Source organism: Prionailurus viverrinus, chromosome A2, assembly GCF_022837055.1.
Source record: "Prionailurus viverrinus isolate Anna chromosome A2, UM_Priviv_1.0, whole genome shotgun sequence".
Lineage (NCBI taxonomy): Eukaryota > Metazoa > Chordata > Mammalia > Carnivora > Felidae > Prionailurus > Prionailurus viverrinus.
Window position 1 is genome coordinate 24,473,841 of NC_062562.1, and position 26,182 is coordinate 24,500,022.

The 26,182-nt window shown below is 45.2% G+C and overlaps 1 protein-coding gene across 4 annotated transcripts in view; it reads right to left on the minus strand.

The window, feature by feature from the left end:
• The window catches only part of ARHGEF3 (Rho guanine nucleotide exchange factor 3), a 306,099-nt gene that overhangs the window by 274,581 nt on the left and 5,336 nt on the right, over nucleotides 1–26,182 (minus strand). The window lies entirely within an intron of this gene.

Below are 26,182 nucleotides of genomic sequence, written 5' to 3' on the forward strand. Positions count from 1 at the left end.
ATCAAGACTCTTCACCAAATAAGATCTTTTCAGCCTCAGATCTCAAAAGAAGGCACAGCCTCTGGAAGGATCTGCAAAAGTTCTGCATATTCCTTGCTCTATATCATGCCTGGCATTCAGGGGGCTTTATAAACATTTATCAGTAAACAATAGCCAGAGTTTGTCCTCCAGGCTTTTATCAGAATAGGGAGAGAGCTGGATACATTTATTTTTTTGCTTGCCAATCTCAGGGTCAAAGCCAACGTCAGAGCTGAAGGCTGATTGGACAACTCGGTCTGTGACCACAAGGTCCCAAGCCACCTGCCCCAGATGACCTCATTTCCTCGACAGCCAAGAATTGTGACCCAGAGGCCTTGGCTGGTAACAAGGCCACCACCCCAGAGGGCTGCTGAAGCCACTAACCTGAACCAGAGATAATGACACCAGCAGCCCTGCTGTCCCTGGAATATGATGTGGTGTGTGGCTCCAGCCCAAGTGCTCCCTCCCCTTGAGGCCCGCCCCACGGTCAGGTACCAAGCAGTGCTCTGGCCAGCGTGGACACAGCAGTGCACCGGTCCCAGCCACTCCCCCTCAGCTTTGCACAGATCAGTTCCAGCGTCCATGTGGGTACAAGAGAAAGGGCCTGTGCCCAGGAACATGCCGACAACTGAGAAGACATTATTTTTAAATGGCTGCCTCTGAGGAGGAACAGGAGACTGGCTGGAGGTCAAGGCAGGCTTTAGTTACACCTGTACCACTAGCATTTTTACAGGAACAACAACAACAACAACAAAGTGTTTATGTATTTGGGGGCTTATTAAAATTGTCTCAAAGTTTCTTGGAAAAAAAAACTGAGGGGCTCCTTGGTGACTCAGTTGGGTAAGCATCCGACTTCAGCTCAGGTCATGATCTCATAGCTTGTGAGTTCGAGCCCCATGGTGGGCTGTGTGCTGATAGCTCAGAGCCTGGAGCCTGCTTCAGATTCTGTGTCTCCCTCTCTCTCCCCCTCCACCACTCACGCTCTGTCTCTCTCTGTCTCAAAAATAAACATTAAAAAAATGTTTTAATAAAAAATAATAAAATAAAATAAAATAAAATAAAATAAAATAAAATAAAATAAAATACTGATGATTGCAGTACAATGTGACCATGCAGTAATGGAGAGACATATGGTTACAAGGGGATCAGCACCTACATCAGCCTGAGGGAATCCTGGAAGGTTTCTCAGAGGAGGCACTGCCGGGGCTGAGTTTTGAAGGAGGAATAAAAGCTTGCCCTGTCAACAATCCAGGGTTGCTCTGGATAAAGGGTACAGAGTACATAATGGCAAAGAGGAAACAGAGGCCACAAGAGTGAGAAGAGGGTAGAAGGAAGTAGGAGAAAGGCTAGAACACCACGGCATCTCAGGCATCTCATCTTGGAGCGTTGTGCACTGCCAGGTTCAATGACATAATCTATGCTGAGGGTTCAGCCAAGAAGAGGTACTCATGAGTGGTTGGCGTTATCTACCGTTGTTTGTATTCCTATTGCATCCTTCCTGGAAGCAGACTCTGTGGACATCATCGGGGGGTTGTTGGGGCAAGAATTTGGAAATGAGGTCCCCACAACCAATTTCTGAAAGACACTTTGTAAACTCAACCACTCATGTGCCCTCGGGTTTTCCTAGAGCCTCCTAGTGCCTCGCCAGTGTTCCCTCCTCACTCCTCCTGCATCCAAAGCCCATCCACATGTGTGCACATGTCTCCCCAACTGCACCGGGTTTCGTGACACCCCAACCATGAGCACAGTAGCAAGTACAATAGTTGTTGAACAAATTAACAAATTCAGCTAACTGCACTTCTCCATACTAGTGAAAGATGATGAGAACCCGACACAGAATCTGGACATCATGGATGCCATCACCACACAGCTGAAGAAATTATCTTGAGGTGTTGGCCACCCCAGAATCACAGAAAAATGAGATTCCAAGAGGAAAAACCCCACAGTACCCACCCAAGCCCTTAAGTCACCCTATCGAAGGAAGATACATACTGGGGACCCAAGAATTCAGGTGCCATATCCCTAGAGAGTCAAGGTGCCCCAGTGATGAAATGGATATAACAGGCTAATACCATTTTCATACTTGCTCCAACAAGTATTTTGGACTCCATTCTTGCTGTCTTGCCAGGCAGCCTTTGGGTTAGGCAACTGACTCTCCACATGGCTTAATTACATGGAGAGGCAGAGCTGCGGGTGCCACAGAGGCAGATGATAGTTCCTGTCTAGGTCAAGGCTGCCAGTGTGGGCATGACAAGCTTGCTTGGGGAGGGACGGACAGAAGGTGAGGTCAGTCCTCTGGGCTTCATCACAAATCTCCAGTCTCCCCAGTGTGAGATCACATCCCAGGGTCTAGAACGAGGGTTCAGTGGGAATACTACCAGTGGTCAAGTCCTGTCCAGGCTTCCTGTCCTTAGACAAAAGGTGTTCTGATTTCAACCAAGACATCTCCTCTTCTATATGATTCTTATGTGGGGTAAGTTCTCATACCGTAAACAGTTCCAATGCAACAAAAGAAAGTTTTAAAAACTTCATACAAAACACCTTTTACCTGCCAGCCTCTCTCTAGGTCTCTCCAGTAATGTCTTTAGTGGACACTTGGTACATTTTTATTGATGGACAGAGAGCATACTTACCCATTCACAGAGGACCCAAACGTAGAAGGGATAAGACATGGTAGTCAGAGCAGTTGCGGTCTCCCGTCTGTGCTGCCTGCTGTAAGATAGACACTGCCCAAGCAGAGCCCATCTGATGGAGGGCACACGGGCTACCCAGGGGTCACCGTGGTCCTCACTGTCCTCCTCCTCATCACCACAGGCAACAGTGGTCTCCCTACATGCCAAGTATCCCGTGGAGGGCTTCAAATGCTCTGATTCCACTTCACTCTCTCAGCAGAGAAGGGGGCTCTCATCCCCTTCTCACAGATGAGGAAACGGACACACAGAGGGGCTTAAGTGACTTGCAGGCTCACAGAGCTAGTGAGTGGAAGGAAGAACCAGCACATAGGCACACTGTCCCTCCTCCCTCAGACAGAGCTCCAAAAAAGGAGATGACAGTCATATAAAATGGCCCCAGAGAAGGCCTTGTGGCAATTTTCCCAGTTGGGGATAAAACTGGATTCCTTGAGCAGTGAACGATTTTCTGACCTGTTCCTTCGCCAACCAGGGCATTTGTGAAAATGAACTTCATAGAACTGACATACATCACACTCACTCACTCAGCTTGAGGATGGTAGTCTGGTTTGCCTTGTCATCACTCATTACCTGCAAGGACAAATGCTTAAGTACAGCACACCACATGGCCAAAGAGTGCTTTAAAACACTTTCAAAGTGGTACCTGGATGACTCAGTCAGTTAAGCATCCAACTTTGGCTCAGGTCATAATCTCGTGGTTCACGAGTTCGAGCCCCACATCGGGCTCTCTGCTGTCAGCGTGGAGCCCACTTCAGATCCTCTGCCTTCTTCTCTCTCTGCCCCTCCCAACTCATGCTCTCTCAAAAATAAATACAGCTTTTTTAAAATAACACCTGCAAAAAAGGTGAGCTCTCTTTTTATTATTTATTTTAGAAGGAGAGAGGGTGAAGGCAGGGGAGAGGGGCAGAGGGGGAGAGAGAGAATCTCAGGCAGGTTCCAAGCTCAGCATGGAGCCCCGTGCGGGCTCAATCCCACAACCGTGGGATCATGACCTGAGCTGAGATCAAGAGTCAGACATTCAACTGACTGAGCCACTGAGGTGCTCCAAGGTGATAATGTTTCATAAAATTGCATGTAGCTATCCACTTGGAGACAATTTAAGATTCATGGGAATCTATGGGGCTTTAATATAGGGGAGGAAATGACCAAGACCTATCAAGGACCTACTCTATACCCACATTAAGTCACAAGAGATCCCCACGAGATGCACCCTGGTACCCACACTTTGCCAAGCAGGAAACGAACTGCAGCTTAAGCAGCTTGGGTCAAGCTCCAGCAGCTGGAACACGACAGCAGGGACTGAACAGCTGGGTCTGTCTGACTCCTGGTTCCAGGTCTCCACACTTCCAATACCCCATAGGCTCTGGCACCTGAGTAAATACGCAGCCTGACTCCCTTATACAATCAAACTCTCTGCCTAAATCTTAGCCCCATCTCTGTGCTCTGACCCCAAGTGTCAGCTGAGAAAGACCCCGCAAAGGAAAGGAGCTATTACAGCCTTCTGACCCTACAGGGGAAATTCTGAAGTTAGGGGAAAAATCTGTCAGAGTCTAAAATGTCCCTGGAAAGCCCCTCAGGAAGGTGCATATGGGAGAGGGGCTCCAGCTAGCCGAGAGCTAGAGGTGGCGGCTGTGTGTTCAAATGCACTCCAGATAGAGTCTGTGGTCAGGACAGACTCGTACACGGGGCTGTCCCACACTAGCCTTCCACCCCACAGGAAGTGGGGCCAGCTTGGGGGACCCTCCAGAACACACATTCACTTCAGTGCAACAGCAGGATTAAACAGTTGTTGCTTTTTTCTAAGAGCTTCTAGTTTAGCTCACATAAGTTAAGCACAAGAGAGATATGATTCCATGGTACCATAATTCCACGATAACATGATCTTCCATTTATTTTTTATTTTTTTATTTAAAAAAAATTTGTTTTAATGTTTTATTTATTTTTGAGACAGAGAGAGACAGAGCATGAGCAGGGGGGGAGCAGAGAGAGAGGGAGACAGAATCCAAAGCAGTCTCCAGGCTCCAAGCTGTCAGCACAGAACCCGATGCGGGGCTCAAACTCACAAACTGTGAGATCACGACCTGAGGCAAAGTCGGACGCCCAACCGACTGAGCCACCCAGGCGCCCCTGATCTTCCATTTAGTATTGGAACATCTTACGTGGCAAATTATAAACACATTCACAACACAGATAACAACTGAGGACTTGGGTTCTGAAGTTAAGACGATTGGCACTGTAATTTGACTTCTACCACTTAGCAGCTATGAGAGCTTGGAAAGGACTCCTGTGCCTCAGTTTCCCCAAGTAAAAGAGGTGTCATAATGGTATCTACCTCCTGAGGCTTCTGTAGGAATTCAATGAAACGGTGTAAGTGAAGAGCCCGGCATAGGGCTTCACAAAGGTTAGTGTGCCCTCCCACTTCACAAAAAAACAAAAAGACAAGACAGCAGAGAGACTCGAGGAAAAGTTAACTTTTCAGAGGTCCCACGGTGAGTAAGCTCCAGAGTGCACGTCACAGTCAGTGCTGCGGGTCTTGGGAGGCTGGGTGTATGAGAGGAGACCTGGCTGGGATGAAGTGACCCAGGCATCTAGGTTTAAGAGCCCAGGGAACAGAACCTGAAGCTTCAGGAGGATAGAACGAAGCAGGGGAGAGCCCTTCCACACAATACAAAAAAACACCTGGTGAAGAACCATTCCAGACCCACCTAGAAGGCAAGACTATACAGGCACAGAGATCTCAGGCAGCAGTAAACTGCCACCTCAGTCACAGTAATAAAGAAGATAGTGACTTGAGTGACAGTCACCCTAAATAAGCTTTGGAGCGTTCCCCCCTTCCTGCTAGCCCAGAGAGTCAGCCCACCCAGCCCCCTCCTCCCCGACCCCCAGGCTTTGCCAGATCCCCCTCTAGGATTCCAGATCCCTACGTCTCCAAGAGTTGCACACACCCACAACGCGCACAAGAAATGACAGCAAGCAATGAGTAATCTGGAGCCATGTCAGCCAAGTCGCATGTCCGACACTGGCCTGGCTCCGCTGGCTGCTGAACATTCACTCACTGCCGAGAATGAGCCGGGGAGGCCCCTCTGACGCCACAGTGGGGCCTCTATTACATGCCAGCCTTGCACAGGTCAAGAGCAAGACTGCACCTTCCACAAAACCCAACCGGAGATTTGCAGACAGCAGGGAGACAGGAGTGAAGGAGGCTCCTTCCACTTGGTGATAATCATTCCCCTGTGTCCAGGGAGGAGCGGACAACGGAAAGGGGCAGATGCTTCCGGAGGCGAAGCCTAGCATTCGAGCCCTGTGAGTGACAACAGCTGTTCCCCATCACTCCCCTTCCAAGAGGCTGGCAGGGAGCATGAGACCACAACCCAAAGCGAATTTGGAGGCACCGGTCCCCAAGTTGTTGGGACATCAGCTGTAATAAAGACACTTGCCCTTGTGTAAGTTTTGGTGGCAGCAGAGGGACACTTGAGTTCAAAACAGCAGGACATTTTAATTCCTGCTAATGGTAGGAGGGGAGGAGCTGCTGCCACTCCCCAGAAACCCCACCTGGTGACCTGGCACCAACTTCATCCAGCAGGCAGGATGTGCCAGGGCATGTGGCTGAGGACAAGGGCCTTGAGTTTCCATGAGAGAGTCACAGGATGTCAGAGCCAGGAGGACCCACAGCCCTCAGAACCCACAGGTGTCTTGATGCGGCAAAGCACAGAATCATCCATGTGTAGAGACATGCTTGGCCCAAGCTCAGCCCTTCTGAATCAATCACCAAGGCTGGGCCCGGGAATCTGCACTTTAAAGGCCCCTCTCAGGTGACTCTGAGACAGCCAGCCCAGCCCAGGGCTGCTCTGGAAACAGAATCAGTCCCGCCTGCTGTTTTATCTGTGGGAGATCACAGCCATATCGTGGATGCTTCAGCCATTCATGCATTCGTGATTCTAGGACCATTCACCCACAGTTGCCCATGTGACCAGCTCTGAGAAGACACAGTTCCTGCTATTCATAAAGTAGCTGGGTTCACCTGGGGAAATTCTCAAAAATGCAGACATCCAGGCTCCACCACCTGTGATTTGGATTCTGAGGGCCTCACAATCCAGTGGGAAAACCAAAGCAAGGCCTGAAAGGGAGAGGAATCTGGAAACTGATGGCTAGGCAGGTAGTTCTGACCGAGGGGCTAGGCTTCGGGTGGGTTCAAGGCACAAGGGAGGGAAGATGTTATCCAGCATCCACTACACGCCAACCCCTTGACCACTGGCAATATTCACCGCAGCCCTGCAAGAGGACTGTCTTAATCCCCATGGTCCAGATGGCAGCACAGGGCTCAGAGCAGGTGAAACGGCCTGTCCGAAGTCCTGGTGCCAGCAAGCCTGGGATTTGAACCCCAATAGCCAGAGCACTTGCTCTTTTCACTACCATTCCCTCCTCCTCCCAAGTCCCAGCCTCAGGGAAGGACACGTCTGTCCACCCACACTGTGAATCCAGAGACCTGAAAGGTGTCCTTGACCCTTCTCTCTTGTTACTCCTTATGTACAATCAGGCCTGGCCCACTGTCCTCCACCTCCTTCTCTTGAATTCAACGTCTAGTACCACTAACCGAGTCCATGATGACCTGTGGTATTTAAAATACAAGCCCAGTCAGCCAGGTCACTCCTTGGCTTAATCCTCTGCAAGGCCTCCTCACAGGCCTTAAGTTACAAATCCTTCCCCCAGGTTTGCTGCAGGGCCTTCCAGAGTATCCTCTCCGTTCCCCTCGATCTAGCTCCTTCAGCTCAGAGGCCTTTAGCAACCTCCCAGGAACACCAGATAGGTCCCCAGCTTCCTCCAGAAGGCAAGGCCACAGAGCAGAGGTAGCTCTGTCCATGGCTGAGCCCCTGGGGACACAGTAGGGGTGTGTGTGGTGGGGGTAGAGGGTGGTTGTTGATCGGCCACGGGACTTTGCAGCTGGTCTGAGGCCCAGGTATGGTGGTGGCAGAGAAGCCATGGAGTCAGAGACTGGGCAGATAGGCCAGGGCCAGACTGGGACAGGAAGGCTGTGAACACCACAGAAAGGAGCTAGGACATAAGCCTGGGGGCAGCCGAAGAGGCTCTTGGAAGCAGTGGGGTAATATGACCAAATTCACGTGTACACACTATCGGTAGAATTACTTCCTCTCATCTCTTTGAAAGGCATTTTGCCGATAACCACCAAAATTTAAAATCTGCATGCCCTACTGATCCAGTAATTCCAAGTCCATCAAGGATACTCACCGTAGGATCCTTCTATATTGGCAAAAAAGAAACAGTGACCTGACCAGCGAACTGGAGAATAAACTATAGCAGGCAAGTCCACAGTCCCTCTTCCCACCTTGGAGCTGGATGTGCTTCAGAATCCATAATGTTTGCACATTAGAAAGGTAATACAAAGTGTATACACTATGTTCTGTAAGAAACCAGCAGGGTGAGGTGCGACATCCATAGTCAAATCCATAATGGTAGGTGTACATGTGACAATTCTGCCACATACTATAAATAGCCTCCTATTAACTCAGGTCAGGTTTGCTCATCAAATGAGTTTGCACTAAACTTTTTTAAAGGCATGCAGTTTTGCGGGGGGCGAGGGGGTGTTTTGTTGTTGTCATTTGTTTAAGTAGGCTTGAACTTACAACCCTGAGATCAAGATTTAAGCTGAGATCAAGAGTCGGACCCTTAACTGACCGAGCCAGCCAGGTGTCCCAAAAGGCATGCAGTTTTTTGATGCTTATACTGTTCCAACCAGCCAGCCCGTGGAACTGGAAATGAAGCATGGCCTTCTCCTGTCAGAAGGACACCTGCAAGAGCACCCAATCCCAGAGCCAGAGACCCTCTGGAGTAGATACCATGCCCCAGGGGCACCGAGGGCCATTCACACACCATGCCCCAGGGGCACTGAGGGCCATTCACACACCATGCCCTGGGACACTGAGGGCCATTCAGCTCAAAGATCTGTCCCAGCAGGGCCAACCGGCTGCCACAGGCAATCTACAGAACAAGCTTTAATTTGTTGTTGAGGATCAGCCCAGGGTGTGTGTGTTAATTCCCCGGGCAGACAAAGGCAGGTTCCACTTCCTCGGCTGGATCCTCTCTAACCTATCTGGTTAACACCGGCCACCACCATCATTTAATCCTGGGCTTCAGGGAACACTAGCCAATAGGCAGGTTCCCTCCCTTTCCAGGCTGGGACATTACAGGGAGTCCGAGGAAAGCACCAGATAGATGCACCTCTCCTTTAAACAGCATCGGAGCGCCTGGGTGGCTCAGCCGGTTAAGCGTCTGACTTCAGCTCAGGTCATGATCTTGCGGTTGTCTAGTTCAAGTCCCGCATTGGGCTCTGTGCTGACAGCTCAGAGCCTGGAGCCTGTTTCAGATTCTGTGTCTCCCTCTCTCTCTGCCCCTCCCCTGTTCATGCTCTGTCTCTTTCTGTCTCAAAAATAAATAAACATTAAAAAAAAAATTTAAAAAAAAAAACAGCACCACAATTAGGAAAGGCCACCCTCCCTCTCAAGACCTGATCTTATCTGCCAGGTAAGGACCATGCCAGCAGCCAGTGGTGGTTATTGCTCACACTGCAGAGTGTGAGGGGGGATGGGTGAGGACCAGGAGGAACACACAGGAGCAGCAGGTGCTGCCAGCACGGGGTGGGGGTTGGGGGAGAAAGGGTTGGGGGCAGGGAGGAAGAGCTCTATCACAGGGAGAACTCAGGCCTCCCCTCCAGCCTGCCCTGGCCTCTGACACTGCTTCATTCCCTCCAGCCCTCCTCCAAGGACTCTAGAAAAAGACTACTGGCATTTTTTTTTTCCAATGTATACATCAATAAAATCGTTTGTGACACACATAAACTACACAAATCTTAGGTGTACAACTCAATAATGTTTTTACATATTTATACTTCCATGTACTCACCAACCAAATCAAAATATAAAACATTTCCAGCCCCCTAGAAGGTTTCACCATGCCCCTCCCAAAGGCTCTTTTACATTATTGCAGTGTATTCTGCTTGGATATGCAATTTGCTCACCCGTATGGCTGTTTATGGGCATTTGGGTTACTTCCATGTTTTGGTAATGATGAATAAAGCTACTATGATCATTCATGTCCAAGTCCTTGGGTGTTCATATTCACTCACTTCTCTTGGGTATACATGTAGGAGTAGAACTGCTGCAGCACAGGTAGGCATATGTTTAGCTTTGGTAGACACTGCCAAAATGACTTTCCAAAGTGGTTGTACCAATCCCTACCCCTACCAGCAGTATGTGAGGGTTCCAGCTGCTCCGTATCTTTAACAACACTCTTATTGTCCAGTCTTTTTCATCTAGCCATTCTGGGTGCATATACAGTATTATCTCATTGTGGTTAAAATTTTCTGATGACTCCTGAGGCTAAGCACCTTTCCATATGTTTATTGGTCATTTGGAATCCTTGTTGGTGACATGTTTGCTCAAGTCTTTTGTCTTTTTTATATTGGGTTGTCTGTTTCTTATTGGTTTGGAGAAGTTCTTTATATATTCTAGATATGAATCTTTTGTTGGACATATGTATTTCAAATATCTTTTCCCAGGAGCACCTGGGTGGCTCAGTCGGTTAAGTGTCCGACTTCGGCTCAAGTCATGATCTCACGGTCCATGAATTCGAGCCCCGTGTCAGGCTCTGTGCTGACAGCTCTGAGCCTAGAGCCTGCTTCAGATTCTGTCTCTCTCTCTTTCTCTCTCTCTCTCTCTCTCTCTCTCTCTCTCTGCCCTTCCCCTGCTCATGCTCTGTCTCTGTCTCAAAAATAAACATTTTAAAAAATTTAAAAAAAAATCTTCTCCAAGACTGCAGTTTGCTTCTTTACTCTTTTAGTAGGGTCTTTGGATAAAGAGTTCTCAATTTTAATTTTAATGAAGTACAATTTATAAATTTTTTCCTTTATGATAGTGCTTTTCATGGTCTTGTCTAAGAAATCTGTGTCTAGCCTAATTTTCATTCTTCTCTATTATCTTCTAGAAGCTCTACTGATTTGCCTTCCACATTTAGGTCCTCGACTCATCTCCAGTTATTTTTATATATGGTATGAGGTGGGGTGGCTGGCGTGTACTTTAAGTTCTTTAAGCGTGACCACAAACCAGACACACAAGAAGGACCAATCGCTGTCACCTCCAGAGGAAAATGTGCCTTCCCACACACCCCTAGCCTTTACAGGATTCTACAGAAGCATCTACAGCCCACAACCCACAGCCCAACAGAGTTCAGATGTACATGTCCCTATCATTTGAGAGAATTTCTAGACACAATATACAAAGCACTCTCATCTCATGGGAAGCTTCCACAAATTCCCACAAGTCCACTTGACAATTGTGTATAGGTCAAAATCCTTTTAAAGTGCAAAATGATTAAGTAGGAATATGCACAGAGACAACGTCAGACAGCACCTGGCTGTCAGGTCTGCTGGGTGCCCACTCTCTGCATCTACAGGCTGGAGGTTAGGGAGGCCACAGGGTATGACCAGACATAGCCTCTGATATCACCATGCTCACAGCCTGGGGAAGGGACTACGAAAACAAAGGGAAGAGAAACTGAACAGAGAGAACTGAGGGGAATTCTCCCTTGTAACGTTTGAGCCAAGACCTACATGTGGAAAGGAGCTGGCTCTGAGAAGAGAAGGGGTAAGAGCATTCTGGATGGAAGGAACGGCATACTCAAGGGTGGAGAAAGAACAGAGATTGGGATCTTGCTAGAAGGCATGACAGGGAGTGGCAGAGTGTGTAGCTGAAGGTAAGAAAAGGTTTGGCTTTTTTTCTAAGCAGAACTGGAATCCGTTGGAGGATTATGCTACATCTCAATTGTCTTGAATATGTATCACACAAGCTCTCTAAGAGGGTGAAGGGCATTCAGTCAACTGGTCTACTTTGAAATCCTATCACACGACGGTTCAGGCAGGCAAAGACCCATGAAGACTGCTCTCAGCCTTGAATGTGCTGGTATACACATGCGCGCGCGCGCACGCGCACACACACACACACACACACACACACACACACACACACACTTTCCCCCTTGGTGATACCTCAAGCTGAGAACTCTAAATTCCTCCTCCAATCCTGGGTGGGATGGTGTTTACATTGCAGACTTTTGCATTTCTGCTCATGGTTTCTCAGCCCTTGTATCAGCTGTAGTTTTACTTGCAATCATGTGACGATTTGATTAATACCTGTTTCCTGAATGAGTCTGTCTGTTGACTCCAGAAGGGCAGTTTGAGCCTGTCTTGGCCACCAAGGCCTCCCCAGCACCCAGCATATAGCCTGGCCCAACGTAAAAGCTCAACACTATATATTTTAACTTTTTTGAATGCCAAAGTTCAAACACATACAGAATTAGAAAGACGTGTGCCCATCATACAACTTCAATGGTCAACTCATTCCTAATCTTATTTCTTCTATACTCCTCCCAGTGAAGTAACCTCAACCATATATGGATGGATGAATGAATGCCTCCTAGGCAAAGATTGAGGAGGGGACATCTAAATGAATCAATTTCACCACCAAATTAGCAACTCTGGTAACATTTCAGGAGACCATATTGAAACTATTGGCTAAAATGAATTTCCTTTTCCCGTATTTACAGGGCTTTAACTTTTCATGGCTGTCCCTTGCCACATCCCTCAAGAAGTGACTGTAAAACAAGGAAGGCTACATACATACCTCCCATAATCTCTTTTACATAAAAATCTTAAAAAAAAAACAAACAAATTTATTTCCATTAGGGGCTCCTGGGTGGCTCAGCTGGTTGAGCATCAGACTTCAGATTAGGACATGATCTCATGGTTTGTGAATTTGAGCCCTGCATCAGGCTAGCTACTGTCAGTGCAGAACCTGCTTTAGATCCCTTGTCCCCCCCTTCCCCTCCCCCCCTCTCAAAAATAAAATAAAATAAAATAAAATAAAATAAAATAAAATAAAATAAAATAAACATTAAAAAAAAAAGAACCAAGGGGCGCCTGGGTGGCTCAGTCGGTTGGGCGTCCGACTTCGGCTCAGGTCATGATCTCGCGGTCCGTGGGTTCGAGCCCCGCGTTGGGCTCTGTGCTGACAGCTCAGAGCCTGGAGCCTGTTTCGGATTCTGTGTCTCCCTCTCTCTCTGCCCTTGCCCTGCTCGCACTCTGTCTTTGTCTCTCTCAAAAATAAATAAACATCAAAAAAAAATTAAAAAAGAAAAGAACCAAGAAAAAAATTATTTCCATAAAACAAGGCATGTCTTTTACACACAGAAAAGTAACACCTTGTTAATGAGTACTATAGTTTGCTCCCTCCTGGGGCAATCTCTGTTACTCCCTATTTTATCTATTGTAATGTTTATGGTAACTTGTTCCCAATGAGCCTGGTCTTTTTGAAATGCCAATGCAGTGTTACAAACTCTGGACAGAACTGTCATGACTCTGATACCCCTAATCTCACACAGTGAGTGGCACTCAGTACTCAGTGAGTGCTTACTGTCATTCACTTTTCTAGGTCCCAAAGGGACTCATAAGAATGACCTGAAATGCTAGAATGCAACCATATTTAATATGTTTTAATTGTAAAATATGTTATCTGTATTTTCTAACTTTTTTCCATAAGCATAAGGAAAAATTATGAAATTTCTCTCTAAACCTATGACCTAGAGATAGCTCACCTTTTGGAGTCCAACCTTCCATGAGCAGGTGTGTGTGTGTGTGCACAAGTGTGGGTGTATACATTGGCATGGTTACAAATCCAGGCTCCTGAATCTCTGCCCTTTGCAGCCTGAGGGCCTCAGGCAGTTGCTTCACCCCATTAGCCAATTTCCTCTTCTGTAAAACAGGGCTAATAGGACTAGCTGATGGGATGAAGCAGAGGCGTGAAAGAGATAAAGTGTGCAGAGCCCTGAGCCAGGCAGGTCCACACGAAGTGCGCCACGGGTGTAGCTACTGCATAGTAGCTTTTGTTTTCCAAAGGAGGTGCAAAAGAACTCTGGGCAGCTTCTACTTCTGCTGGGGAGCCTTCCTAATGGCCTGCATGGCAAGTGGGTACATCTGACTGCACCTCACAGGGGGAAGCCGAGTTGGAGAGGGCATGCACCTGGAGGAAGCTCAGGGCAGCAGTGGCCTCTGAGTCACAGCCCAGCCCCTCCCTGCCACATCCCTTTGTTCTCTGGGGTTGAGCTGTGACTCACAAGGGCTCCAGTCCTGGGCTGAGCCCATCTGACCCAAGGATCCGACTGGCCTGCCCACAATCACTAAGAACACTCTGTCTGTGCACACTGGCAGGCTGACTCGTTCCTGCCACACCAGATCCCCGCCTGCAGCAGCAGATCTTAGAGGGACACTCCGGGCCCTTGTGAGTGGTTTTACCGGCTACCCCCACCTCCCACCAGCACCTCTTTTTTGCTGTCTGCTCCATTTTGATTTAACTTTAACCTGTGAGGAAAAAGTCCAGGAGACTCGTTGTGACATTCACACCCATTTCACACCCCCTAACTCCTCTGACTCCTCTGACACTTTTTTGTTATTATAGGAAAATACACATAAAATTTACCACTTTAACCGTTTTTAAATGTATAATTCAGTGGCATTAAGTGTATTCACAGTGTTGTACAACCATCACCACCATCTGCCTCCAAAACTTGTCCATCATCCCAAACAGAAGCTCTGTACCCAATAAATAATAAATAACTCCCCATTCTCCCCTCCCCTGACTCCTGGTAACTTTTAGTCTATTTTCTGTCACTATGAACCTGCCATTCTAGGAAGAAGTGGAATCATACAGTATCTGTTCTTTTGTGTCTGGCTTATTTCACTCATCATGTTTTCAAGGGTCATCCATGTTGAAACAGGTGTGAGAATTGCCTCCCTTTCTATGGCCAGTAATACTCCATCGTACATAACTACACATTTTGTGTATCCATTCATCTACCAGCAGACACTTGGGTTGTTTCCACTTTTTAGCTTCTGTGAATAACGCTGCTATGAATATGGGTGTGCAAGTATCTGTTTGAGTCCGTGCTTTCACAACAGTTTCCTGAGGTGGAGTGTGATTATTTTCATCCTCATTTTACAGACAAGGAAGCTGCGATTACCCCTGTCAGAGGGCGGTGCTATGCCTCTGAACCCAGGCAGATGACACTGTTACATTGTTTCTCCAGTGTGACAAAGAAATGGAGCTGTTTCTGCCCACATGCATTTGCTGCCCTGAACAATGCCTGACTTAGGTCTGTATCATCCTTCCTTGCTCTGACCTAGGAACAACCAAAAAAGGGTATGGGGGGATGGTCCCCTGGTTGGATTTATCTAGACTCACTCCTTGCAGTGAGAAATCCAACTCCATCTAGATTGGTGAAAAGGGGGATTTGTTGAAAGGATACTGGAACAGCTCAGTCAAGACACTGGATCCAAAGATGATGTGCCCAACCTTTTCCTCACACTGTCCCCACTGCAACCCTGGGAACCTGTCCTTACTGCCCTGGACCCGGTGCCTCTGAGCATCTTCTCTGCCGCTTCTAAGCAAGTTAGGGTGAGCTGGGAGAAGCCCATGGCCTGGCTTGGCTGTACCTATATGGGGCCCTAAGCCAATCACCACAGCCAGGGGGTGGAGACCACTATGGGCCCAGCCTGGGCCACGGCCCCCACCCAGGCCCCCACCCAGCCTCGGGAGAATGGGGACTCCTTCCAGAGGAGAAGGAGGGAGGCATGGCAAACCTCCAACACAGACACTCATGGTGGTGTAATCTACAATAGCAACAAATTGGAAGCTGTCCAATAGTAATGAACAAAACAAGGTTAAATAAATCAAGTTGCTACATCCACACAGTGAAACATTATGTAGCTATTTAACAAGTAATAATCATGAAGATTGCCTAGCAACTTTAAAAAAAAAAAGAGGTCTGTATAGGAATGCCTGGTGGGAAAAGACAGAAGACACAGGCACACATAACCTACCTATACGAACAATTCACAGGTAAGAAAAATACAGGCAAGAGTTGTATCATAATGGTAGAATCATAAATGACTTTTTATCTCTATTTTCCCAACTATCATTTATTGTTTCAACAAATATTTACTGAGGGTCCTACCTTGTGGGAAGCGGGGTGCTAGGGATACATCAGGGAGGAAAACAGAAGAAAAAACCTTGTCCTTGTGGAATCTACATTCCAGTGTGGGAAGCAGACAAAAAAAAACAAAAAAAAAAAAACAAAAACAAAAAAACCCCAAGATGAATAAGCAAAATATCCTCTATGTCAGATAGTGATAGGAGTAAGGAGACAAAATAAATCGAGGAAGAGAGAGAGGGGAATTGGGGAGAGTGGTAATAGTTTAGACATGACAGTTAGGGAAGGTGGTGTCTGAGTAAAGGCTGAAGGAGGTGAGGGACTAAATTATGCCAAAGTCAGGAGAAGAAAAATCCCAGCAGAGGGAACAGGGAACAGGAAGCACAAAGGTTCTGGGGTATTCAATTAGAGGAGAGCGCTGAGGCTGATGTGACCAGGCTAGGATAATGAGGGGAAGAACAAACTAAGGAAGGAGATGAACACAGCCAGATCATGGGGGTCCTGTAGGCCACTGGGGGACATTAGCTTCTGCTGTGGGAGAAGATGGGAGCCCTTCGAGGGTTTTAAGCAAAAGGGTGGCAATCTCCCCTCCACCCCCCGCTTTAGGAGGATCCCTCTGGCTGTGAATTGAGAACAAGCTGGAAGGAGGGAAGGTCAGAGGCTGGGAGACCAGCAAAGAGATCGACATATTCACTCAGGTGAGAGGGGAGAGTAGCTTGGACAATGGGTAAACAGTGGCCACAGGCTGGCTATATTTTGAAAGTATGCACAGTGGGATTTTCTGATAAGAGCAGAGATAAAAGATATAAAGGTCAAAGATGACACCCCAAGCTTTGGGTCTGAACCATCAGAAGGATGGAGTCACTGTTAACTGACATGTGGGAAGAGGACCAGGAGAGTAAGGTGCCCTGGAAGCCAGGTGAAGAAAGCGCTTCAAGAAAGAGAACATGACCACCAGTGGCCAACGCAGCTGGTCACCAGGCTGGGTGGGGCCAGAGAATAAGCGATGGGGATGAGCAACGTGGCAGTCAGCAGGAGATGTTCATGAGGGGAACCTAAGCCTGCTGGGTTTCATGGGTTCACGGAAGAATGGAATAGCAGCAGTATTCCAATAGCCAAAAGGTGGGAACAACCCAACTGTCCTTCAACGGATGCATGGAGAAACAAAGTGTGGTATATACATACCATGGAGTATTATTCAGCCTTAATGACACCTGCTGTAACATAAATGAACCTTGAAGACATTATGCTGAGTGAAATAAGCCAGTCACACACACAAAAGACAAACACTGCCTTATTTGTATTGATGCCATTTACATGAGGTATCTAGAGTCAGTAAATTCATAGAGACAGAAAGTGGAGTGGTAGTTACCCAGGGCTGGGGGGAGGGAGAAATGGAGAACTGATGGCAACAGAGTTTCCATTTAGTAAGATGAAAAAGTTCTGGAGATTGTTGGATAATAGTGTGAACATACTTAACATTACTGAAATGGACACTTAAAAACGGTCATGATGCTAAGTTTTATGTTATACATATTTTATCACAAGTTTTTTTTTTTTAACAAGTGAGAGAGACAGGGAGACAAAAAATTAGAGCAAGCAAGTCCAAACAATTCTTTCAAAAAGTTTTGCTCTAAACTGAAGAGAAATAGGGTCATAACTGGAGGGAGAAGTTAAGGTGACCAGAGTGTTTGGGTTGTGGGGGGTTTTCTTTAAGTTGGGACAAATAACAGCATGTTTGTTTGCTGATGGGACTGATCTGGCAGACAGTGTTCTCAAATGTTTAAATTACTTTCCAAAAAAAAAAAAAAAAGCTATATTCTGGGCTGATGAGAATGTTTTGGAATTAAATAGTTGTAATGGCTGCCTAATTTTGTGAGTATACTAAAAACTGCTAAGTCACACACTTTAAAAGAATCAATTTGATACCTTAATTATACCTTAATAAAATAAGAGAAAATGAAAAAGAATAAATTTAATATTGTCTCGATAACCATGTTCTCATATACAGCCTGAGTTCCCACCCAAACAGCCCCAGGTAGTTCCTGTGGTCAGTGACCCACAGGTTACTTGGTAGCTTGAGGCATCAAGAGGGGAGCAAAGTCTTCCAAGTTTAGGCTGAGATACAAATGCTACATCAGCACACACAGTCCCTACAGAAAAATCCACTGAACAAGCACCCGCTGGCTGGAGATAAATGGCTCTATTTACTTAGGGCCATGAACTCTCAGGTCTCTGGTCTAAAAAAGAAATGTCAGAAAAATCCATTCAAGTCAAAGCAAGAAAATCTGCACCTGCTACCCCCTCCCATCCGCCAACCCATGCTGTGCTCCTATAACTGCATGGGAACCAGGGACGGGCTTAATTGGCAATCAATCATGGGAGAGGGAGTTCTTTCTGAAATGCCCTCCTATTTGTAACAATATCACAGTCCCGCTTCCCACTGCATTTTTCGTTTCTTCTGAACAACTTCAAACAGTATCTTACTCCCTATTATGCTTAATTTTATGTGTCAACTTGTCTAGACCACAGTGCCCAGATATTGGTCAAAAGTTATTCTAGGGGTGCCTGGTGGCTCAATTGGTTAAGTGCCTGTCTTCAGCTCAGGTCATGATTTCGTGGTTCATGGGTTCAAGCCCTGTGTTGGGCTTTGTGCTGACAGCTCAGAGCTTAGAACCTGCTTTGGATTCTGTGTCTCCCTCACTGTCTGCCCCTCCCCCACTTGTTCTCTCTCTCTCTCTCTCTCTCTCTCTCACTCTCCCTCTCTCTCTTTCTCTCTCAAAAATAAATAAACATTAAAAATTATTCTAGAAGTTTCTGTGAAGGGTCAGGTTTTTTCTTTTAGATGAAATTAACATTTAAATCAGTAGACTTTGAGTAAAACAAACTGTTCTTCATAATTTGGGTGGGCCTGATCCAATCAGTTGAAGGCCTTCATAGAACAAAGACTGACCTCCCCTAGCAAGAAGGAATTCTAACAACAGACTGCCTTTGAACTTGAATGGCCACTCTTCCCTGAGTCTCTAGCCTGCCAACCTACTCTGCAGATTTTAATGTTTATTTATTTTTGAGAGAGAGAACACAAATGGGTATAGGAAGAGGGAAAGGGAGAGAGAGAATCCCAATCAGGCTTCACACTGTCAGCACAGAGCCTGACACAGGGCTCGAACCCATGAACCATGAGATCAAGACCTCAGCTGAAGTCAGACGCTCAACTGACTGAGCCACCCAGGCACCCCTACTCTGCAAATTTCAAACCTGTCAAGCTTCCACAATCACATAGACGAATCACCACCTCCTTAAAATAAATATATCTCTTTCTCCCTCTCTCTCTCTCTCTCTCTCTCTCTCTCTCTCTCTCTCTCGCTCTGTATGAGATATATATCGACAGAGACAGAGAAGACATCCTGTTATATAATATATATTATACAATATATATCATTATAAATTATATACATACATATTATATATGTACACATTATATATCTTTATATAATATATACTTTTATATTATACATACTGTGGTATTATATGTGTGTGTGTGTGTGTGTGTGTTTATGTATATAATTTATATGTAAGTATGTTGGTTTTGTTTCTCTGGAGATTCCTGACTAATATACCCCCAAAACAACTGACTCTCCATCAGAAATTATCCCTTATTATCTGGACTTGCATGAAGTTCCAAGTCATCGGATGACTAAGAAAATAAAAATAAAAAATCCACAAAATACAGTAACTTAGGAAGGATAATATGTCTATGTATTGATCCAAGCCATCATAGTGGATACATGTGTTTTTAAATGCAACTTTAGGTCAAAAAGTGGTATTAATTTTATATCCATTTTGTGGCAACCTTCTCAATATGCAGCAACTCACTAGATATTAAATTATACCTTCTCCACTGATTGTTACAGGAGATAGATACCCGACCTGGGTTCACACCATGAACTTGTAACAGGACTTAGTTTTTTTGGGTGCAAGCCCAGCTCCACTACTCATTCACAGTGTGACCCTAGGAAAGTTATCTCTCTGTGCCTTGGTTTCCCCATCAGAAAATGGAGATACTAATACCCTCTTCCTGAGGTTGTTAAATGAAATAGTACATGTAAAACACACAGCAAACTGTCTAACACAGTGCTTTTCAAACAGTAAGTTCTGACCCATTTATGAAATAAATCTAGTGGTCTCTTAGCCATCATTTAAAAAAAAGCATAGGGGCGCCTGGATGGCTCAGTCAGTTAAGCGTCCAGCTCTTGACTTCAGCTCAGGTCATGACCTCATGGTTCATGAGTTCAAGCCCTGCATCAGGCTCCACACTGACTGTGTGAAGCCTGCTTGAGATTCTCTCTCTCCCTCTCCCTCTTCCCCTCCTTCCTTGTGCTCACTTTCTCTCTCAAAATAAATAAATAAACTTTAAAAAAAAATTTTTAAAGCATAAATTCACTAGTGTAGGAAAGAATTATCAGAGGACACTAAACATACATAAGGTAAGTCTTGTCTCACCAAACTTTTGTTTCAGATATGCATGTGCATGCATTCGTGTGCGTGCATGTGCACACACACACACACACCCCCCCCCAGGTTATAGCCTAGATTTATCTCTTACAATGTGTCACAGTCAAACGCAAGTGTGAAAGCCCAGACTCCACCATATAATAAGTGCTCCACAGAATTTGGTAGCATCATAATTATTATCTCACTTGAAAAGATAATACAACTTTATTAGTGTAATAAAACAGGGTTGCTGACCCTGGTATCGGTTCTGCCACTCATTCACTGCAGTGCTGTTTAAGAGTCACTCCACCTCCCTAGATTCACTTGCCAGCTCTCTCTCCTCGAAGACCTCGGCAGTCATTTAAATATTCTCTGACTCACAAGGCTGGCCAAGGACTAGTGAGGCCCTGCCCAGCCCAGAACGTACAAAATGTGAGTGACCTGTTAGGAAAACCACTTGAGTGCACAGGGCTTTTGTAAAATTAAAGCCCTGCTGGAGAGAAACAGTTCTCCCCACCCTTTGGGAGATGTGTCACAGAAAGAGGTTACTCAAGGTCGCCTAGGCTGCATCTTCTGAGACTGGAACTTCAGCTCTGACACATGCTTCCTTGTTTGGGGGTTGGGTTATATCATTGTGTTTTTCCCCTAACTTTCCATGTGCACAGGCGTGCACACACACCCCTCAGTAACGAATGCGAATGAAATCCCTACGAACTGCCTGTTCTAACAGCTTGGGTAAAGGGAACCTGCTAAACCCAAAGGAGCTTGGCGTCTGAAGATCTCAAAATACTTTCTATTGGATATAACTTTTTCCCCTCCAGAAACAAACAAAAACTCTGCCCAAATTAATACTTTTTAAAATTGCTGTGATAAACAACTCCAACCTCTCACACACATTAGCACCATTTTGTCTCAAACGGAGCCCCTAGCCCCAGCTGCGGTGCACCGTGGGTTTGCATTGCCCATTGTAGTGCCCCGGGTTGTTCCTGCAGTCTAGAAAACCAGACTCCTAGTGACACACACGTCGGTGCTTCACTTTTTCTTTCTTCTTCTGTAAGAATACAATTGTGGACTTGTGCCAAAGCATGACATCTGGAACGCATAAGTGCAGGTAGAGGTGTAAACTAATCTTCTAATAAGTGATAGTATTCCCTTCTTATTTGTATTCCGTTCTTCAAAGCATGATGCCAGTTTGGGGAGAGGAGGCAAAATTGCTTTAGCAGCAGAACCTTTTCCTTCAATGAAATCCTACCTCTTTGCCCGCCAAATAAAAGAAGCTAAAATACGGCCTCACTCTAATACCCTCCACCATTCCCTGATGCCTCTGGGGCGGTGGGCGTCCCCAGTTCTCACCACACTTGTCAAGCATGGAGGCAGGGCAATAAAGGAGGATCTCTATGGATCTCCATCACGCCTTCAGATACAAGGAAGCTGAGTCTGCCATATGCTTGGTCAGTGCCAGATCTACTCCCATTTCACACATTCAAGCCTTAAATGTTTTACCCAAGGTCTCCAGCCTTGGATTGGACACTATCCTGTACTTGTCACTTACCTCAATAAGAAAAAGAGATGCTGATGTCCCTGGGTCTTTGTCTTTGCAGCTTCAAGGATGGGACCCTGAGTGTCAACCCATCAACGAGCGAGTGATGCATCAGGATCTGAACTTAATATGGATAAACTAGCAAAACTCCACACTGACATTCTGATTCAAATGAGTCCCTATTAAATCTCAGCTGCCTTTTTTGCAAAAATTGACAAGCTGGTCCTAAAATTCATATGAGGACCCAGAATAGCCAAAACAATCATGACAAAGGACAAAGTGAGAAGACTCATACTTCTTGATCTCAAAAGTTACAAAAAGCTGCAGTAACTAAGACAGTGGTACTGGCATAAAGATTTACATACAGGTCAATGCAACAGAATGAAGAGGGCAGAAACAAACACTTACATTTATGGCTAATTGATTTTCAACAAGGCTGCCCTTTCAACAAACGGCTCTGGGACAACAGGATCTCCACATGCAAAACAATGAGGCTGTACCTCTACTTCACACCACATATAAAAATTAACCCAAACTGGATCAAAGGCCTAAACCTAAGGACTAAAAACTATAAAACTCTTAGGAGAAAATTTCAGCATAAATCTTCATGCTTTATGCTTTTTGGTGTTATACTTAAGAAACATTTAGGGGTGCCTGGGTGGCTCAGTCGGCTAAGTGTCCGACTTCAGGTCACGATCTCGCAGTTCGTGGGTTTGAGCCCCGCGTCGGGCTCTGTGCTGACAGCTCAGAGCCTGGAGCCTGTCCCGGATTCTGTGTCTCCCTCTCTCTCTGACCTTCCCCCGTTCATGCTCTATCTCTCTCTGTCTCAAAAATAAATAAACGTTAAAAAAAATTTTTTTTTAAAAGAGAAACATTTACACCAAAAGCATAAGCAACACAATAAAAATAGATAAATTGGGCTTCATCACACTTAAAATCCTAGGCTTCAAGGAACACAACCAAGAAAATAAAAAGACAATCCACAGAATAGGAGAAAATATTTAAAAGTCATATATCTGATAAGGGACTGAATTTAGAATATATAAAGAACCCTTACAAATCAATAATAAAAAGACAAACCAACTTTTAAAAACTGGCAAAAGATCTGGAAAGACACTTCTCCAAAGTGAAAAGATATTCAACCAACACAATGTTAAAGAAGAACAAAGTTAGAAGACTGCAATTTCCTGACTTCAACACTTATTACAAAGCTACAATAATCAAGACAGTGTGCTATTAGCAAAATAATAGACAAATAGACCAATGGAAAAAAATAGAGAGCCCATAAATATAGTCAGCTCATCTCTAACAAAGGAGCAAAGGCAAAACAATGGAGCAAAGATAATCTTTTCAACAAATGGTGCTGGAATAAGTGGATATCCACATGCAAAACAATGAATCTAAACACAGACCTTATGCCCTTTGCAAAAATTAACTCAAAATGGATCAGAGACCTAAATATAAAATGCAAAACTATAAAACTCCTAGAAGATAACATTGGATAAAACCTAGATGGCCTTGGCTATGGTGATGCTTTTTCAGCTATAATGCCAAAAACACAATCCATGAAAGAAATAATTGATAAGCTGGACTTCACTAAAATTTAAAATTTCTTCTCTGCATAAGATAATCCCAGGAGAATTAGAAGACACACCACAGACTAGGAAAAAATATTTGTGAAAGATATATTTGATAAAGGACTGTTATCCAAAACATGCAAAGAGCTCTTAAACTTCAACAATAAGAAAACAAACAACCTGATCTGAAAATGAGCCAAAGACCATAATAGCCACCTCACCAAAGAAGACATACAGATGACAAGTAAACATATGAAAAGATGCTCCTCCACATCATATGTCATCAGGGAAATGCAAATTAAAACAAAGAGGATACCACCCCACACCTATTAGAAAGGCCCAAATCCAAAACACTGACCATACCAAACGCTGACCAAGGATGTAAAGTAACAGAAACTCTTTCATTCATTGTTGGGGGGGATGCAAAATGGTACAGCCACTTTGGAAGACAGTTTGGAGGGTTTCTTACAAAACTAAATATACTCTTACCATACAATCCAGTATTTACCCTAAGGGGTTGAAAACTTATGTCTACACAAAAACCTGCACATGAATATTTAAAGCAGCTTTATTCATAACTGCCCAAACTGAGAAGCAACCAAAATGTTCTTCAGTAGGTGAATGGATAGACTTGGTACATCCGGATGATGAAATACTAAGCAGCACTAAAAACAAATGAGCTATCAAGCCATGAAAAGACAGGGAGAAACTTCAAATGCATGTTACTAAGTGAAAGAAACCAATTGCTACATTCTGTCTGATCCCAATTATATGACATTTTAAAAAAGGGGAAACTGTGGAGACAATAAAAAGCTCAGTGGTTGTAGGGGGCAGGAGGGTAGAGATGAATAGGCAGAGCAGAGAGGATTCTTGGGGCAGTGAAAATACTCTGTATGATATTATCATTGTGTTTATAATTATCATTATACATTGGTCCAAACCCACTGAAAGTACAGCACCACGAGTGAACACTTAGATAAACTGTGGGCCTTAGATGACCATGATGTGTCAATGTAGGTTCATTCTTGGTACCAAAAGTACCATTCTGGCGAGTGATGTTCATAAATGGTAGAGGCTACGGATGTGTGGGAACAGGAAGTAGAAAGGAAATCTCTGTACTTTCGATTTTATTATTTAAAAAACAAAACTAAACTAAAACTGCTCTAAAAAAATTAAAAAAAAAAAGATGTTCGGAGTACTTGGGTGGTCAGTTGGTTGAGCGACTGACTTCAGCTCAGGTCATGATCTCACAGTTTACGAGTTCGAGCCCCACGTTGGGCTCTCTGCTGTCAGTGCGGAGCCTGCTTCAGATCATCTGTCCCCCTCTCTCTCTGCCTCTCTACCGCTCACATGCTCTCTCTCAAAAAAAAAAATTAAAAAAAAATTCAACACTACTAGCCATAGGGAAATGAAAATCAAAACCACAATGAGATACCACTTTATATGTACTAGGATGGCAATAATAAAAAAACATGGACAGTAACAAGTGTTGATGAGGATGTGGAGTAATCAGAACCCTCAAACACTACTAGTGGGATTGCAAAATGGTGCTGCCATTTTGGAAAACAGTTTGGCAGTCCTCCAAAATGTAAACATAGAGTTACCATATGACCCGCAATCCCACTGGAGGTATATACCCAAGAGAACTGAAAACATATGTCCATACAAACTTGTACTCTCCTCTCTTGGTGGGGGGGTGTGAAAAGAGAGGAAATGCATATGAACAGAGAAAGTGCTCTTGGACATGTGGTCAAATGAGGTAAATCTCATTGGAGAACAATACATATAAAATGAGCCCATTATGTTGGTTTTTAAAGATATGCACAGGTACACACACCTGTACATCAAAACATAAGAAAAATATACAGTCATCTGACCATAAATGTTCTCTCTGGAAGCAAGCCAGGGATGAGGGAGGCACAATTTAATTTTTTACTCTGTAATTTCTGATTTGTTTGCATTTGTATATGTAAAGTATATAACCAGCCTTTCTTGTACAAAAGAGCATTTCTTTTTCTAGTCAAAGGGGAAGGAAAGAGGGAAAAGGCCATTGGAGCTGGGCAGTGTGGGAGATTCTGAACGTGGATAAGAGTAAAAGAGCACTCCCAGTAGTAGGAACAGTGGATGCAAAGCTGTTAATGTTGAAAAGCCTCTGGGGTATTTGGGGGGCTGTTGGGTTCAGCTCCATTGGAGGGTCTAGCAGGTGACCTGGGGTGGGGTGTGGTGACGATACACCAGAACAGTCCATTGAAGCAGCCAGGTTCTGAGGGTCATGGGAACATGGAAGCCACCACTGTAGGGGGAGGCCTGGGAGAGACCACAGGAGGGGAGGGTGGAGGGTGCGCTGCGGTGGGCAGGGCATCTCATGGCATTTCACACCTGACCTCTGTCTCACAATAAATTTACCCTCAACTCCACTATCTGGATTTGGCTCCTAATATAATTGTCTCCAGAAAGGATAGCACCTGTCCCTGGTGAGGTCCCCAAATCTGAATGAAGAACTCTGTGTGTTTGAGCAAACCTTTCAGAGCACAAAGTAGTGACGGAGTGATGTGTGTCCATTTTAGGTCACCAGATAATGACCACAGCCAGCCCTTCCTGCACAGAGGCTGTGATAGGAATATGCTCTCTGCACATATCTTCTCATTTAATCCCCACAGCAAACCCATAAGGTACAGCCAACCACTGTCCCCATTCACAGAGGAGGAAACCAAGGCTTGCAGAGGTTAGGCACCTTGCCTGAGGTCACTTTGCTACTAATGCAATGCTGGAGCTGAGACTGGAACACAGGACCCCGACCATCACCTCCA